The 16,735-nt window shown below is 44.2% G+C and overlaps 1 protein-coding gene across 15 annotated transcripts in view; it reads right to left on the minus strand.

The window, feature by feature from the left end:
* Positions 1 to 4,313, minus strand: part of EPB41 (erythrocyte membrane protein band 4.1) — a 191,324-nt gene extending 187,011 nt beyond the window's left edge. For 7 of the 15 annotated variants that reach the window (XM_069079308.1, XM_069079305.1, XM_069079307.1 and 4 more), the window contains exon 1: positions 4,087 to 4,313. The gene's annotated coding sequence lies outside the window, so the exon portion shown is untranslated. The remainder of the gene's footprint in view (positions 1 to 4,086) is intronic. The other 8 variants (XM_069079317.1, XM_069079313.1, XM_069079311.1 and 5 more) reach the window with 3 other exon arrangements.
* Positions 4,314 to 16,735: the final 12,422 nt, after the last annotated feature.

Below are 16,735 nucleotides of genomic sequence, written 5' to 3' on the forward strand. Positions count from 1 at the left end.
TTACTATCTCACTCTGAAGCAGGAGAGCCCAAAAAATAACCATCAAGTGGTGTTTGGGCAGAGACCTATTGTTGTCCAATCCATGAGATCCAGAGTGAATTGGGTTTAAGGCTTGGTCTTTGAGAAAGAACTAGGTAGTCTTTGGCCAGCAAAATTTACCTTCCTTTGGGCAGAACTCTTGAGGCTACAAATACTATGAATGAAATAATTCCTGCTCCCAGCTTACATTCTAAGAGGGAGACAGCTCCATCGTTCCCAATTCAATGTGAAAGGAAATAAATTCTAGATTCTCCATATACATGCTCATAAGAAATAAAATTAAAATGTTAATTTCAATCAAACTATATAGTTATTTACCAAATATTCCCACATCCCCTTGAAAAGTTTCTCATAGACCCTGGGCTTATACTTACTTATAAGTATCCAGGTAGAGAACCCTTTTGGCACACAATGAAGCCCCAGTGATTTGAAATGGAGATTAAGATCTTCCTTATAAAAAAAAAAATTAAGATCTGGGGAAATTTCAGGGGAGTTTCACTAAAGGTTTGTATTCTACTAATACCAGAATTCCCTTCCCCACCTCTCTGTATACATGATGCACCCTCACTTCCCTCCCACCCCCACTCCTCCGGCCTGGAAGGGCCTCTTGCCTCACCTCCATTCCTTGAAACTCCCTAATTCCCTTTGAGGCCGAGCTCAAGTGCTATCTCCCACAAGGATATCTTCCTGATTTCCCTCTCCCTTCTCCCCCCCCCTTAGTGTCTTCCCCCACCGTGAAATGACTTTGTATTAATTTTGTATAAATCTAGTGTTTATTTAACTGTAAACATGCTGGACCACACCATATGTAAAATATAAATTTCTTAAGGACAGAGACTATCACTTTTCTGCTTTTGTAGCCAACACCAGCACCTGGTACATAGCAAGCCCTTAATAAACAATTGTTGCACTGAACCTAGGAAATTGAATTTCTTCGATTTGTTATATTCAATCTTCTTGACTATTACTGGAAAACTTTCCATTGGCTAGCTTCCTAAAAAGACTATCAATAAAATTCTTTATCAAATATGTCTTAGGATACTTGGAAAAGAGATAGCCTGTTAAATATAGTACCTGTTACTAATGACAACACTACCAACACAATTAATTTCCACATTTCTATTTTTCAGTCACACAGCTGAAAAAATCAGCTCCTAACTCATTAATCACCTGTGTCTGGTTCTAAACTTTCTGGATCACATCTTGAACAAACTTAAAAACCTGAACGGAAATTTCATATAGAAATTTTTAAGGTCCAAAGAAAATTTTAGCATCCCTCCTGACTGAAGAATCTATATTAATTTCAGTTAATTAAATATGAGCACATACCAATTTTTACCCTTTCTCCTTTCCCTGTGATCTAGACCACTGAAAGGCCAATGAATTTTTATTTGAAATGTGTAACTTAAGAACTGGAAAGAATCACAGGAAGCTGTCGACCTCTGCTAAAGAATGAATTTACAATATCACTGTTTTAACTAAAGGAAACACAACTCAAACACAAATACGCTCTTGATTTTTCAGTCCTGGTTGGTTAGTTAAGAGAGTTGGTAGAATAAAGCTTTACAAGGAATACTTTCTCCTCAAAAAGAACTAAAAGTTTTGACTCCACCCCCCCCCCAAGAAAGTCACTTCCAGAATTCTGGGTAGGGATAGTAATAAATGCCACCCTATATTTAAGAAATGGAAAACAAAATGAAGACATTGAAAACAAGATCCAATGAAATAATAATTGTAAAGCCCTTAACACATTGCCTGGTACACAGTAAGGGCTATATAAAAGTTATTGTTATTGATTTAGGCTTCATATAGAAAACTAATTTCTAAAAATTTCAATATCCAGAAGGCAAAGAATTGATAAGATTTACAGAATGGAAAGAGGACTGTAGCCTATATCTTAATTTTTCAATAGGAATTTATATTACATGAACAGAACTGGTATTAAATGGGACTTTAGAAAAGGAAAATGGTGGCTTGAAGTAAAAGGCCAAACCAACAAAGGTTTCATTCAAATTCAGACAGACAATGGAAAAAGAGTAAGGAATAAAAGAACTGCCATATATCTTCACGATGAGCCATAAAACCCTCTATGATAATACTCAGAGCATAACCATTTATTTCAGTTTTCCCTAAAAGCAGAAAGAACAAAATAGCAGCTGTGAAACCATCCAAATTACTTTAAAAAAAAAAAGCTTAGCATCTTTCAAAAAAATCTCCAATACTCATGCCAGAAAGTCTCCAAAGACTATTCAATTATGACAGAGTATAGTCAAGAAAACAACCACATGACAGTCACTATCGTGAGGCTAGAAACCAATCCATCAGCAATTTGTTCCACATGAGATCACTTTCTCTCTCAAAAGAATGCCTGTTCCTAGGAAGAATAAACCTGTTCAGCCAAAATCTCACCAGTAAGAGCTTGAAGATGAAATTCTAAGGACAAGTCTAGGACCCCAATATCTGCATAGGTAAGGTGACAATACAATCCTTAGCAAACTTTATTATTGTGTGTGTGTGTGTGGTCATAATACCAAAAAATAACCCTCTGATTCTACAGAATCCTAAAAATTAATAATATAGATAATTAATCTTTCAAATTGACAGACTGTTAAAAGTGCATTTTTCTCAAATGCCCAAAACCATCTCACTAGGAAGTAGGACTGAATCTGCCACCAAAGTACCAGCAAGCACTATGATAGAAGGTAACAGGGAAGTGGAATGAACCCTGGATTTGTGATTCTAGAGACCTGAATTCAAATCTATACTGTGTGAGCATGAATGAGTCATATGACCTCTAAATACTTCAGTTTCCTTGAACAAGTTGGCCATGAGGAAAGTGCTTTGTAAACTTTGAAGCACTATATAAATATAAAAACTATTATCTCTCATATGCATATGCCCTATAGCATTTCAAAGCTTACAGAGTGATCTCTTCCCTCCTCTGCCCCCCATCCTGAAGCATGTTACAGTCAATGATGGTGTCAGAACCTTTGCAGAGTTCCAGTACCAAGACCAGTTGTCACCTCTCCTGAGCTTCATTTTCCTCTTCTTTAAAGTGGGAATAATAATAATTGCAGAGTTGCAATGAAGAAAACACTCTGTAAATATTTATAGAGGTAGCACAGGCAGTGAAGAAGGAAGAGAACAGAATTAAGAGTCAGAAGATGCGGGTCCAAATCGAGGTTTTGCCACTTACTGGCCCCAGAAGACCCTGGGCAGGTCTTCTGGTCCTCCATTTCCTCCTCTGTTAAAACAAAGTGGTTGATCCCTTCTGCTTCTAGAGGTACCTAGGTGCTGTACTTGGAAATCCACAAGACCTGAGTTCCAATCCCGACCCAGTGCTTTACCAGCTGGGTGACCCCAGACCTCTCAGCCTCAGTGTCCTCATCTGTAAACCAGGGATGAGAGCGTCTACCTCCCAGGGTGGTGGTGAGGACAACCTGGGATAACGAGTAAAATGCTATGTAAATGTTGGCTATTGTTATTGCCATAACAGGCTATATCATTGATAAGAATTAATAATAACATCTAGGAGCCTAGGAAAGGTGAGGTACCCCTTGCCAGGCAATCTCTGACCGAGGACCCTGCATGAGCTGCACAGAAGGGGAGGGGGACGAGGAAAATGAAAAAACTTCTTGGAAATCCTCCATCCCCCTTCATTTCCCCCCCCCCGTCTGCACCCCGACATCCTCGAGCCCCAGAGCCCTCCTCGGGAAAACGAGGGGCTCGAGCCCCAGCACCAGATCCGCCGCCAGAGGTCCCGGTTTCGAACTTGCAGGGTGACCTTGGGCGAGTCCCTCGCCCCCTGGGCCTCAGTTTCCCCACCCGTCAAAATCACCCCGTTCCCTGACACGTATGGGGAGCCCCTTCCCGCGGCGGGGCCTCGGGACCGCCCGGCCCGGGGATTCCGGAGGCGCTGCCGCAGACAAAGAGGCTGCGGCGGCTGCGGCGCCAGGACCGTCCCCTCAGGGACAGCTCCGCGCCGGCCCGGCTCGGCCCCGGCCCCAGCCCCAGCCCCAGCCCCAGCCCCGGCCCGCCTCGCCTCACCTCACCGTGCACGGCTTGGGATGCTCGCGCCGCTCCCGCTCCCGCCGCCGCCCGAGGAACAATGGCAGGAGGCGCCGCCGCCTCGCGGGCTGCCCGCCTGACTGACTGACTGACCAACCGACCGCCAGAACCAGCGAGCGGGCGAAAGAAGGGAGGAAGGAAGGAACGGGCGGCCTGGCGCGCGCCTCCCCCTGCCGACAGTCCCCGGCGGCGCCGCGGCCCCGGCCCTCGCGGCCCTCACGCGCGCCCGCACGCCTCCCCCCTCCCCCAGCCCCTCCTCAGCTCTCCCCCCTCCGTGCCCCACAACATTGTAGTAAACTCCGATTGGGCCGCGCTCAAGGGAAGGAGGGGGCCGGGCCCGCGGGCCTCCAGCCCATTGGCTGAGGCCAAGCTCCGGCTTCGCCCCTCCCGCCCCCCCTTCCTGAGACCAGTAAGGAGGAGGAAGGGGCGGGAGGGGAGAGAAGAAAAGGGGAGGGGGGGGAGGAAAGGAGCTGGTGGCGCGTGCGCACGCGCGGGCCGAACCCTTGCTCCAAACCCGGGCCGGGTTCTAGCTCTCGCGCCGCACCCACGTGGGAAACTAGCCCGCTGGGACCCGGGCCTTTCCGCCCGGGGAAGGGAGCGGGGGACCGTTCCAGCCCCGGGAAAGGCCGGCAGGCAAAAGGCAGAGAAACATAAGGGGAGACAGCTGGAAGCAGGGATGCCGAACGCGCTAGCCCCACCCCTGAGCCCTCCTCTGTAGTGCGGCACTTTTGCCCATTGGCGGAACGTGGAGGGAGCCTGGCACCTGCACCTAGCACCTGGCACTCGCTCCGGCTGGCCCTGAGCCAGGCCCGCCAGGGCATCTGGAGAAGGGCTACTCGGCATCTGATTCACCTAATGTAAAAGGGGTCTGAAAATCCTCCCTGGGCCTCAGTTTCCTCCTCTGCCATTCGAGTTTGGAGCACGATATCTTTAACCATCCTTCCAGCTCTGACTTCCTAACACTGTCTCCCCTCACCCCCTTCCCAAAGGTGGTGCCCTACACACCTCGCTACCCAATCCTGATTGCCTGGTGCTGGCATGTTTAACAACAAGCTCTCTGGAAGAAAAAATATAGTATACACGTATGTGTGCCCACGGCATAACTTTAAAGTGTAATCTGCATTGTTAACATTCTGTCCATCACTTTCTTGTCTCCAGACAATCAACCAAACAGTAAGTCAAGTATTGACTTGTAGTGATTATCGAATTCCTAGGTTTAAGTGGTGAAGTGGATGGAGAAGCTTGCCTTGGAGTCAGAAAGACCCGAGCTCAAATCCGGCCTTAAACCCTTGCTAGCTGGGTGATCCAGCAAGTCACTGCCCCCCGTTTGCCTCAGTTTCCTCATCTGTAAAAATGATCCAGAGAAGCAAATAGCTAACCACTTCAGTATCTTTACCAAGAAAACCCCAAATGGGGTCATGAAGAGTCAGACTCGACTGAACAAGTGCACATGAAATTTTAACAATTGGCCCCCCCTCACCTAGCAGGCTCCTGCTTTAATGCTGGTCTGATTCTTAGCAGAATCCCATAGTTCGAACCTAAGAACTTCCCAGCTTACCAGGAGTCTCCCACATTATTCCTCTCTCACTCTGTGAACAGCTGTCCTAGGCCTAACTGCTGCTTCCCATAATCCACATTCCATCTCCCTTCTACTTGCTTTTGCATTGGCTGTCCTACTTCATTCCTGGAATCGACACTACCACTCCCTTCTCACCCCAGACCCTCAGAGTCCTTGGTTTCCTTCAAGGTACTTCAAGTTGTTGTTGTTTAAGGGGCGGCTAGGTGGCAGTGAGTAATCAGTGGCCCCTGAATTCCGTTCCAGCCTCAGACACTTAACACAAAAAGACTAGCCGTGTAACCTTGGGCAAGTTACTTAACCCCAATTGCCCTCCAAAAGGCAAAAAAAAAAAGTTGTTGTTCAGTCTTTTATGTTCATATTTGACTCTTCTTGACCCCATTTGGGGTTTTCTTGGAAAAGATACTGGAATAGTTTGCCATTTCCTCCTCTAGGCTAATTTTACAGATTAGGACATTGAGGCAAATGGGGTTAATCGACTTGCCCAGGATCACACAACTAGTTTCAGAGGCCACATTTGAACTCTTATCCTCCTAACTCCAGACCTGTCACTCTCCATTTCACCACCTACCTGTACCACTTTATAAATAAAGACCTTCCTGATGCCTCCTTTCTCCAAACCCCTCTCCCAAGCAGGATGGTACAGTGATTAGAAAGTCAACCAATAAAATCAGAAAGACGGGTTCAAATTCTGCCTGACAGATACTACCTTCGTGACTCTGGGCAAGTCAATTAGCCTTCAGTGTTCTAGGCAACTCTCCAAGACTAGAATTTGCAGATAAGGTACCAGAAGTGATAGAGGAAGTTTCTTCACCTGGCAAGGACTTCACAAATCCATTCTCTCTCTCTTAATCCCTCTCCCTCCCTCCCTCTTCTCCCTCTCCCCCCCCCTCCCTTCCCTCCTCCCCCTCTCTCTCCTATCTCTCTTCCCTTTCTCTGTCTCCCTCTGTCTGATTCTCTGTCTCTGCTCTCTCTCTCTGCAGTCTCCTCATTAGTATTCAAACTCTGTATCTTTCTATCCCCAGACAGTACCCAACATACACAGTAAATGTTTATTAATAAATGTTTGTTGACTAATAGTGGTGCTGTGGGAAAAGCACTGGATTTGGAGGAACCGGGTTCAAATACTGACCCTTCCTCTTTTTAACCTGTATGGCCTTAGGCAAGTCATCTAATTTCTCTGGGCCTCAGTTTCCATGGTCCCTTCCAACTCTATGAGCAGATGATTCAGTATTAGTGTTAGAAAGTACCTTCAAAACCACCTGGTCCATTCCCCTTATTTTACAGATAAAGAAATCAAAGCCCAGAGAGGAGATAGTGACTAGCTAATAAGTAAGAACCATGACCAGAACCCATCTCCCAATTCCCATCCCAGTGCTCTGTTCACAATTACCGTTGCCTTTCAAAGGTCTTATTGGCTTCCTTTACAGGGGACTTAGTGACTAGGGAGGATTTTGTGTAGGTTTTTTTTTTTTCTGGGTGAGGAAAGAGGTTCAAAATGGTATGAATATAGATGGCTCTGGGCATCTTGGCCTTGCAGAACTGCTCTGCTCAGCACCGAAGGGACTGGTAATTGGCTGGCTGTATGTATAGCAGTTTGTGCTTGACACCATGGGACCCACAACATGTCACTTCCCCACTAAAGAAATGTCAGTGGCTGCCTCCTGCCTCTGGGATAAAATAGAAATTCAACTTCGGACTTTACCATCTGTCTCCAACCTACCTTTCCAGGCTGATGGCACACTGTTCTTATCCACACTCCAAATCCCAGCAAACTGGACTATCTGTGGTTTCCTCAAATCAACTGTCCATCCCCTGTGTCACCTCTATTCCCCACTGCCTAGGAAACCACAGCCTCACCCCACTCCCAGAATCCCTCACTTCCCTTAACACAGCTCATGAACCACCTTCTCGTGAAAAACCCTTCCAGATCCTTTCCTTATCTACCAACTGTTTTTGCATCTCCATTACCTAGTACAGTGCCTGGCACATAATAGATGTGTCAAGCAATCAAGAAGAACTAGCCCTGAAGACAGGAGGACCTAAGTTCAAATCTGACCTCAGACACTTGATACTTACTAGCTGTGTGGCCGTGGGCAAGTCATTTAACCCTGATTACCTGGGGTGGGATAGGGAGGGGGCATTTATGAAACACCAGCCAGATGCTGTGCTGGGAACACAAGTACAAAATAACCCCTACTAGCAAGGAGCTAACATTCTAATGAAGGAGACAACAAGGCCATATATTTAAAAAAAAACACACACAGCATAATATAAAAGGAACAATACAAATATATAGACAGTAAATACAAAATTGGGAGGGGAAGCAATATTTGCCAAATCTGCAGAGGGAGGGAAGGAAAGAGGCAGACTTCCTGCCATCAGGAAACTAATACTAGGTGTCCCAAAATAAGACTAAAAACTACATTAAGACTTTTGGGACAGCCCAATTTCTGTGAAAGGAAAATGTTCACAAAGCCTACTACTAGTGAATGTAATATAAGCAAATTAGGGGAGTGTGGAATATTTTGCCTGGCAGATCTATGGATAAGGGAAGAATTTAAGATCAAATAAGAGATATGGATATGGAATATAAAATAGATCATTTTGATTATATTAAATTTAAAAGGTTTTGCACAAATAAAACCAATGAAGCCAAGATTAGAAGAAAAGTAGGAAACCAAGGGGAAATTTTTAAGTTAAGTTTCTCTGATAAAGGCTTGATTTCTCAAGTATATAAAAAACTGAGCCAATTTTATATGAATATGAGTCATTCTCCAACTGATAAATGGTCAAAAATATGAATAGACAGTTTTCAGAAGAAATCAAAGCTATCTTATAGTTATATGGAAAAAATGCTCTAAATCTCTTGAGTAGAGAAATGAAAATAAAACTACTTTCAAGTTTTTTTTGTTGTTGAGTTGTTTCAGTCATGTCCAATTCTTTGTGACCCCATTTGGGGTTTTCTTGACAAAGATACTGGAATGTTTTGCCATTTCCTTGTCCAGTTCATTTGACAGATGAGAAAACTGAGACAAACAGGGTTAAGTGACTTATCCAAGGTCTCATAGCTAGTAAGTATGTGAAGCCAAATTTGAATTCAGGAAGATGGCCTTCCTGACTGTACGCCCATGGAGGTACCACCTCACATCTATCAGATTGGCTAATATGACAGAAAAAGAAAATGACAAACATTGAAGGGGATGTGGGAAAATCAAGATACTGATTCATGGTTGGTGGAGTTGCATACTGAGCTAACCATTCTGAAGAACAATTTAGAACTATACCCAAAGGGCTATAAAACTGTGCATAATCTTTGACCCAGCAATACCACTACTAAGTCTGCATCCCAAAAATATCAAAGGAAAAGGGCCAATAAGTACAAAAATATTTACAGCAGCTCTTTTTGTGGTGGCCAGGAATTGGAAATTGAGGGAATGTCCATCAGTTGGGGAATGGCTGAACAAGTTGTGGTATATGAATATAATGGGATACTATTGTGCTATAAGAAATGGTGGGCAGGTAGACTTCAGAAAAATCTGGGAAGACTTATGTGAACTAATGAAAAGTGAAATGAGCAGAACCAGGAGGACACTGTACACAGTAATAGCAACACTATATGATAATCAACTATAAATTTAGGGTTACCTATTCTTATCAATACAATGATCCAAGACAATTCCAAAAGTCTCAAGATGAAAAATGCTATCCACCTCCAGAGAAAGAACTGATAGAGTCTGAATGCAGATCAAAGCATACTTTTTTACTTTGTTTATTTTAGGGGTTTTTGTCTGTTTTCTTTTGCAAGATGGCTAATGTGAAAATGTTTTGCATGACTGCACATGTATAATCTATAGAAAATTACTTGTCTTCTCAAGGAGGGGGGAGAGGTGGAAGGGAAAAAATTGGAATTCAAAATTTTAAAAATGGAATGTTAAAAACTGTTTTTACATGTAATCAAGAAAAAATAAAATAAGCAAAATTAAGTAAATGTAATGAAAAGGATGGAGGGACAATGTCCCAGTAACCAATTCTAAAGCAATCCATCAAGTGGGGAAGAAAGAAGTGAGAGAGACATACTCAATCCAGGTCCCAAAGTGTTATCCTAGGGCTTCAGGCTAAAGCCTGCCCCACCCCCTGCACAACTGTCTTCAGCCCTCATAAGTAGTCCTCAAAACCAGATGTCATGGCCCACTTAGAGGTCCAGCCCTGGCCACAGAGGCTCCCCTGAGAACCTGGGGTTCAGGACCCCAACCTGGCCTCTAGGACTCTGGGATAATGGTGCTTCAGCTCCCATCTGCAGTTGCTCTAACTCCAGACCTTGACCCCTCATAGTCCCCACACCTGCCAGCTGAGCCTCCTCTAGCCCTGCCCCCAACATTCTCTCCTCTGTTTAATTCAATGCCACTGACAGTGACTAAATATTCCATGCCTTCTGCCTTCTAACCCCTATGTTGGGGCAGGGGAGGTCACAGTAGTAGATTCTACATAGACCCAGTTCACAAAGACCTTACAATTTAAGATCTTAGCATAGAGAGCTAGGAGAGACCCCAGAAGGGTATCTTGTCCTCATTTTACAGATGAGGAAAACCAGGCTCAGAAGGTGATTTACCAGAAGCCCAGAAGGTGATTTAACTATGGTCATACATAAAGAATCTAACCAGAATTCAAATTCCTTACTCTGATTCCTCATCTATGGCTCTTTCCACCAGGAAGGTAAGAACAGAAATGACTGGGATATCAGACAGAATGACATAATCAGGAAAGAAAGATCCAGGCAATATCCTGGAAGAAAACTTGGAATGCGATGGGGGGAATCAGAAAGGGCTTTATGGAGAAGGTGGTATCTGAGCCAGCAGTCAGGTCTTAAATCCTTTCCTTCTGGCCACAAAATCTGACACCTAAGATATTTCTCAGTTGGGAGAAGGGGGGGCCAGGGGAATTAAAAAGCAGTCCTAATCCTTCAGCTCCCTAGGGTGAAGAACAGGAGAGAAGGTTTATAGAGACCCGTAAGGGGTGGTAACCTGGAAGGGGCTTGTGTGACACCTGTAATTGAGGGGATTAGAACAGCAAGTGGCTAATTGTGGGAATTTGGTAAACCAAACTGACTTCATCTTGTGACTCAATTCCAGAGCTAGCTCAGTTCCCTTTCTATTCAATTATAAGTCTGGTCTATCCTCTGTGTCACCCCTATTTCCCACTGCCTAGGAAGTGGAAACCCCACCCCACCCCCCCAGAATCCCTCACTTCCCTTAAGACTCAGCTCACGAACCACCTTCTAGTGAAAAACTCTTCCAGAGTCTTTAAGAAGATTTTATTCAAATGTGGGAAATGTATGAAAATGGTATTGCATTGTTTGAACCTAGACCCGAATGGCTGGGAAGCTGGACCACTTCTACCTGTTGTTTTAGAGACCCTTAACTAAAGACTTAGATTATGGTGACCAGAGATCTGGTCAGATAAAAAGATTGATGCAAAGAGTTTTCTCACAATTATACATCTCAAGCAACCCACATGTCTTATCTGAAAACTGACTTCGTACTGGTCAGTCGATTACTATTTCCATGTTGCTTTGACTGGATACAGACATTTGGGCAGAGCGGGACATGTCTTTTTCTGATTTCAGGGAATCGCACCTCTTCACTATTCCCCTCCCAACTTGGAAAGTCCTTTATTTTTCCTTCAATTAGAAAACAGATGACCTAATTTTGTATCCTGGTTAAGTGCTTTAATTTATTGGTCTTATTTGATTGTTTTTAATGCATAAAAATCTGTTTCCCCTTGTATTCAGGGTCTAGCCCTAAACTGAGGAAGTCTGGTCCTAATTTATTATGCAATTGGCATGCATTGTTTAAGAAATCAACATGCTTGGAAGCTAGAACCTTTGGTTTCTTACTCATTTCATCTTTCACTAGCCACAGATGAAAGAGGGGAGATGGGGATTGAGTCTGGCCTGACAGATTCTGAATCCAAAGGAATCCTTCCAGAATCTGGGACACAGAGAGATTAGAGGCACAGCTGTTCCTGAACTTGGAGGGGGAAGCAATGCTATTTGGATGATGGGGACTACTGTGGCATTATCTGCTTTTTGTATCCCCAACACCTAGCTGTGCTCCTCACATACAGTAAGCACTTCCTAACAGCTTGTTCGTTGGTTGATTAGATTCGACAGTGACCAGCCCCCAGTCTGCTTGGGGATGGAAGAGGACTTTTACATTTGCAGACCTGACCATAAGATACTTGTTATTGACTCCCAGATGGCCTCTTCTGAACAAAGGGAAGGTACAGAAGAAAAAGGGGAAGAGGAAGCAACCTGTTGGTCCCTATGAAAGGGAAGAGAATTCAAGGTTCCAAGCAGGAACTTCTATGGTCCTTGGTACATATAACCAGAAAAGGCCTTAAAAGATCATACGGCAGCCCCACCCCACCCCTGTTTTACTGATCTGGAATCTGAGTCCATGAGAAGTGAGACAACTGACCCAGAATCACATCAATTGATGGCAGCGCTAGGATTAAACCCTAGGTGTCCTGACTCCCTCTTCAGGGCTCTTTCCTCTATACTGACCCAAGCACATCTGGCTTCCTAAAACCCAGTCCGAATTAACACCACTATGCTCCAGGACTCCCTCACATCAGAGAGGCAGGCATTTCCTAGGACACTACATTATAGACACTCTCAGACATGCTCACTGTATCAGATGTTATAAGCTCATTGTTTTTCTTTGAAACCAGGGAGGCTTCAATCTGGAGGGCAGATTGAAATAACTGATATAAAGACAAAAAACATCAATAAACTTTTTTTTTAAGCAATTTAGAAAAACAGGAGAGAGTCAGATAGTGGAAAGGTCACACTGGTTCTGGAATCAAAGGACTTTAGTTCAAAATTCCACCTGTGAAGACCCTGACTGGGTAAAGTCACAGCCTTGGACCTCAGTTTCTCCCCATGATGAGGTCCCTTCCAGCTCTAGACCTCTGATCTTGGATCCCTCCTGTCCCCAGGGAAGAGCTAGGGAACAGATTTCAGCGATAGTTCTAGGCCACTGAAATCAGAGGAGAAACAGCAATGCTAGAGTCTCTGGGGATGGAAGGGAGAGGGAGGAGGGGAAGAAAGAGCCTTATCCAGGGCAGCCATAAGCAGGGGACCTGGCCTAGACCTGGTTGGTCACCAAGCACTTCATCAAGCTCTGGACCTCAGTTTCCTCATCTATCAAATGGGGATAATCCCTGCCCTACCTTCTTCACAAGGTTGTTGGGAGGATCAAAACAAGCTAATGGCTGTGAGTGTTCTTTGGGAATTAAATCTCCCCAAATGAGTGGAATCAGGTCAGTTATCATCACCATCATTTTAATCTTCTTTCAAATGAAAAGTCAAAGGCTCAGAAAAAAATCCTCATACTATTTTTAAAGCTCAGGGCAATCAAGTCTTTCCCTTGTCTCCTTTTGAGGGTTCTAGTACTGGTCTAGCTTCTGTGACTTTGAAGAATTTGTTTATCCCTAAGCACCCACCTTGGCTCTGACATCCTGTGTTCCAAGGGCCCTCCCAGCTTTGACATTCTTCGTTCTAAGAGTCCTCCCAGCTCTGACATCCTGGGTTCTAAAGTCATTCTCAGCTCTGACATCCCGTGTCCTAAGGGCCTCCCAGCCCTGACATCCTGTGTCCTAAGGGCCTCCCAGCCCTGACATCCTGTGTCTTAAGGGTCCTCCCAGCCCTGACATCCTGTGTTCTAAGGGCCCTCCCAGTTCTGACATTCTATGTTTTAAAGTAGTCCATAAGACAAAGCTCTTCTCCAGCCATGCCATTTCCACTCAGGCCAGCATCTCCACTGCGTCCCCATTAGAAAACTGTACTCTGCCCCTGAACCACCATTAATTAGTCCATTTTATAGCAAGCACCAAAATGGCTTTGATAGGTCAACTTCAACCTTACTTTGCTTAGTTTCAGGCCTCCTCAACAAGTCCCAGACATCTTCAGCTATACTACAACACATATACATCCCCTCCCTTTCCAGCTCCCATTTATGTATTGTCTTCTCCTATTAGGATGTAAGCTTCCTTAAAAACAGGCAGTTTTCAGATGAAGAAATCAAAGCTATCTATAGTCAAATGAAAAAATGCTTTAAATTACTATTGATTAGAGAAATGCAAATTAAAACAACTCTGAGGTACCACCTCACACCTATCAGATTGGCTAATATGACAGAAAAGGAAAATGATAAATGTTGGAGGGGATGTGGGAAAATTGGAACACTACCGCTGTTGGTGGAGTTGTGAACTGATCCAACCATTCTGGAGGGCAATTTGGAAATACGCCAAAAGGACCCAACAATACTACTATTAGGTCTGTATCCCAAAGAGATTAAAAAATAAAAGGACATATATGTACAAAAACATTTATAGTAGCTCTTTTGTGGTAAAAATGAATTGGAAATAGAGGAGATGTCCATCAATGGAGGAATGACGGAACAAGTTGTAATGGAATACTATTGTGCTAAAAGAAATGATAAACAGAATTTTTTTTTTTCAGAAAAACCTGGGAAGATTTACATGAATGGAAGCAAAGTGAAATGAGCAGAATGGGGAGAAGAACATTGTAACAGCAATATTGTAAGGATGATCAACTGTGGAATGACTTCGTTTTTCTCATCAATACAATGATGTGAGACAATTCTGAAGGACTTATAATGAAAAATTATATTCTCCAGAGAAAGAACTGAAGGAAGATCAAAGCATACTGGGGTGTTGTTGTTATTGGGGTTTTGTTTTTTTTTGCTTTCTTTAGTTTTCTTGAGGTTTTTTTTTGTGTTTTTCACAAGACTAATATGGAAATATGTTTTATGTGACTACACAGGTATAACCTTTATCAAACTTCTTGCCTTCTCAATGATGGGGAAGAGAAGGGAGGGTGAGAGAGAATTTGGAACTCAAAATTGCTTTTTAAAAAATGAAGGTTAAAAATTGTTTTTATAAGTAGTTGGAAAAAAATGAAATATTTTTTAAAATATTTAAAGAACGTAAGCTTCTTGAAGGTAGAGATTCTCTTGCTTGCTTTTCTCATTTGAATCCCCAGTGCTTAATAAATGCTCCATAGCCAGTTTCTGATACTCTGTGTTCTATGGGTCCTCCATCTCTGACACTCTCTGGTATCCCCTAAGCCATTTGGAGCCTACATAGAAGTGGGTGGATAGGGCAATGTTGATAGTCAAAGTCGATGCAAAGATGGGGCAGCTAGGTGGCACAGTGAATAGAGCACTGGCCCTGGAGTCAGGAGGATCTGAGTTCCAATTGGGCTTCAGACACTTGACACTTACTAGCTGTGTGACCTTGGGCAAGTCACTTAATGCCAACTGCCCTGCCCTCCTCCCTAAAAAAAAAAAAACAAAGTAGATGAGATCTTCAGCTAGAGAAGGGAGAGGAAGCTGTGGGTCACCCCTGCACCACCTCATTCGCAGACACAGTTCCCTACTGGTACTGTCTTTACCAGGAAGCAAGGCACAGTGCTCTTACTGGACAGACCCTTCTCTGAGCATCAGAATTAGAAACCCAGAATTTTAGAGATCATCCTTGAGTGAAAATCCAACAGATAAGAGCCAAAGCTATAGAGTGGGGCCATCTGTGTTCTTTGGGCCTCTGTCCCCTCATCTGACATGAGTGGCTACACCAGGTGGTCTTCTAGGGGCTAGAGGATCTTAGGTCAAATCTAGAAGTGATCTTAGGGACCATCTAGTCCTACCTCCTCAGAGGAAACTGAGGCCCAGGACAATGAAGGGACTTGCCCCAGGTGACACAGTAGTAAGGGGAAAAGCTGTGATTGGAACTCAGGACATCTCTACCAGAGCCATCTCCCCCTACCCTGCCCATGGCTGGGACTACATCCTTGGGATTTTCTTCTCCAGATATACCTTAGATTCCCCCAGAAACAACCAAAGAGAGCCTAAAGGCAGATACAATCAGGGTCAGGGATCTCCTGGGCATAATAGACTCAGACTCAAGGCTTGAAATCAAAAGGTCCATTGTCTAATCCCAGTTTTATGTTTAAAAAAAAAAAAAACAAAGCTCATTCAATTACTTGAGTGAATTCCCCCAGCCTCAGTTTCCAGATTTGTAAAAAGTGAGAGGGCTGGATGAGATGATCTCTAAATCCTTTTTGCTAAAGACTTGTGGTCTGGGCCTCCAATAAAGAACTGTGTGGCACAGTAAAAGAAGTGCTGGGTTGAGAATGAGAGGACCTGAGTTCAAATTCTGGTCCTGCTTCGTGGGTTACCTTGAGCAAGCAATTTCCCTTGTCTAAGCCTCAGTTTCCTGCTCTGTAAAAAAAAAAAGGTCATGCTAGATGACCTCTAAGGTGTGTTTTAGCTCTTGGCCCCACAAGGATGACTCATAGCACCAGGTCAGAAGAATGGGGTGTTGGGAAAAGAGGGAAGTCTGATGGAAGAGGGGATAGAGCAGCAGAAACAAACAGGCTAGAGACCCACAGCGCCGTGGCGACAGCCGTGGAGACAGGCACCCGAGCATCCTTGGCGTCTAGCCATCCCCCACTTTATGCTCCCAGGCAGCTGCCTAATTGACTTAGTGCTGCCTTCCAACTTTGGCTGGGGGTGGGGACAACAAAAAAATTGTAATAAAAGGAAAAAAATCTTGCTTCTGCTGAGCACACTTTCAAAGCAAGGGCTTGCCGGGTGGGTGCTGTTTGCCAAACACACCACCCCAGCATGGCTTTCCGCTGCTATTTCTGCTGCCATACAAAAGGGCCTTGTCGGGGTAACCCTCCTGTCTCTAAATGCTAATTACAAGTAATGATATAATAACTGTTGTGGGCCCAGCAGTGAAACAGCACTGACTCAAAACACTACATATTTTAGGAACAACAAATTGGGACTCCCATTGAAATGAAGGGCTTCCTTCTCACCAAGGGGGCATATGTCAGGGTTGGAAGGAAATGTTAGAACACAGGATGTCAGAACTGGGAGGACCCTTAGAACCCAGAATGTCAGAGCTGGGAGGGGCCTTAGGACACAGGATGTCAGAGCTGGGAGGGCCCTTAGAACACAGGAT

The sequence above is a fragment of the Petaurus breviceps genome, unplaced genomic scaffold (assembly GCF_028583685.1).
Source record: "Petaurus breviceps papuanus isolate PSGF00001 unplaced genomic scaffold, PetGlider_PUasm1.0 91041, whole genome shotgun sequence".
Classification (NCBI taxonomy): domain Eukaryota; kingdom Metazoa; phylum Chordata; class Mammalia; order Diprotodontia; family Petauridae; genus Petaurus; species Petaurus breviceps.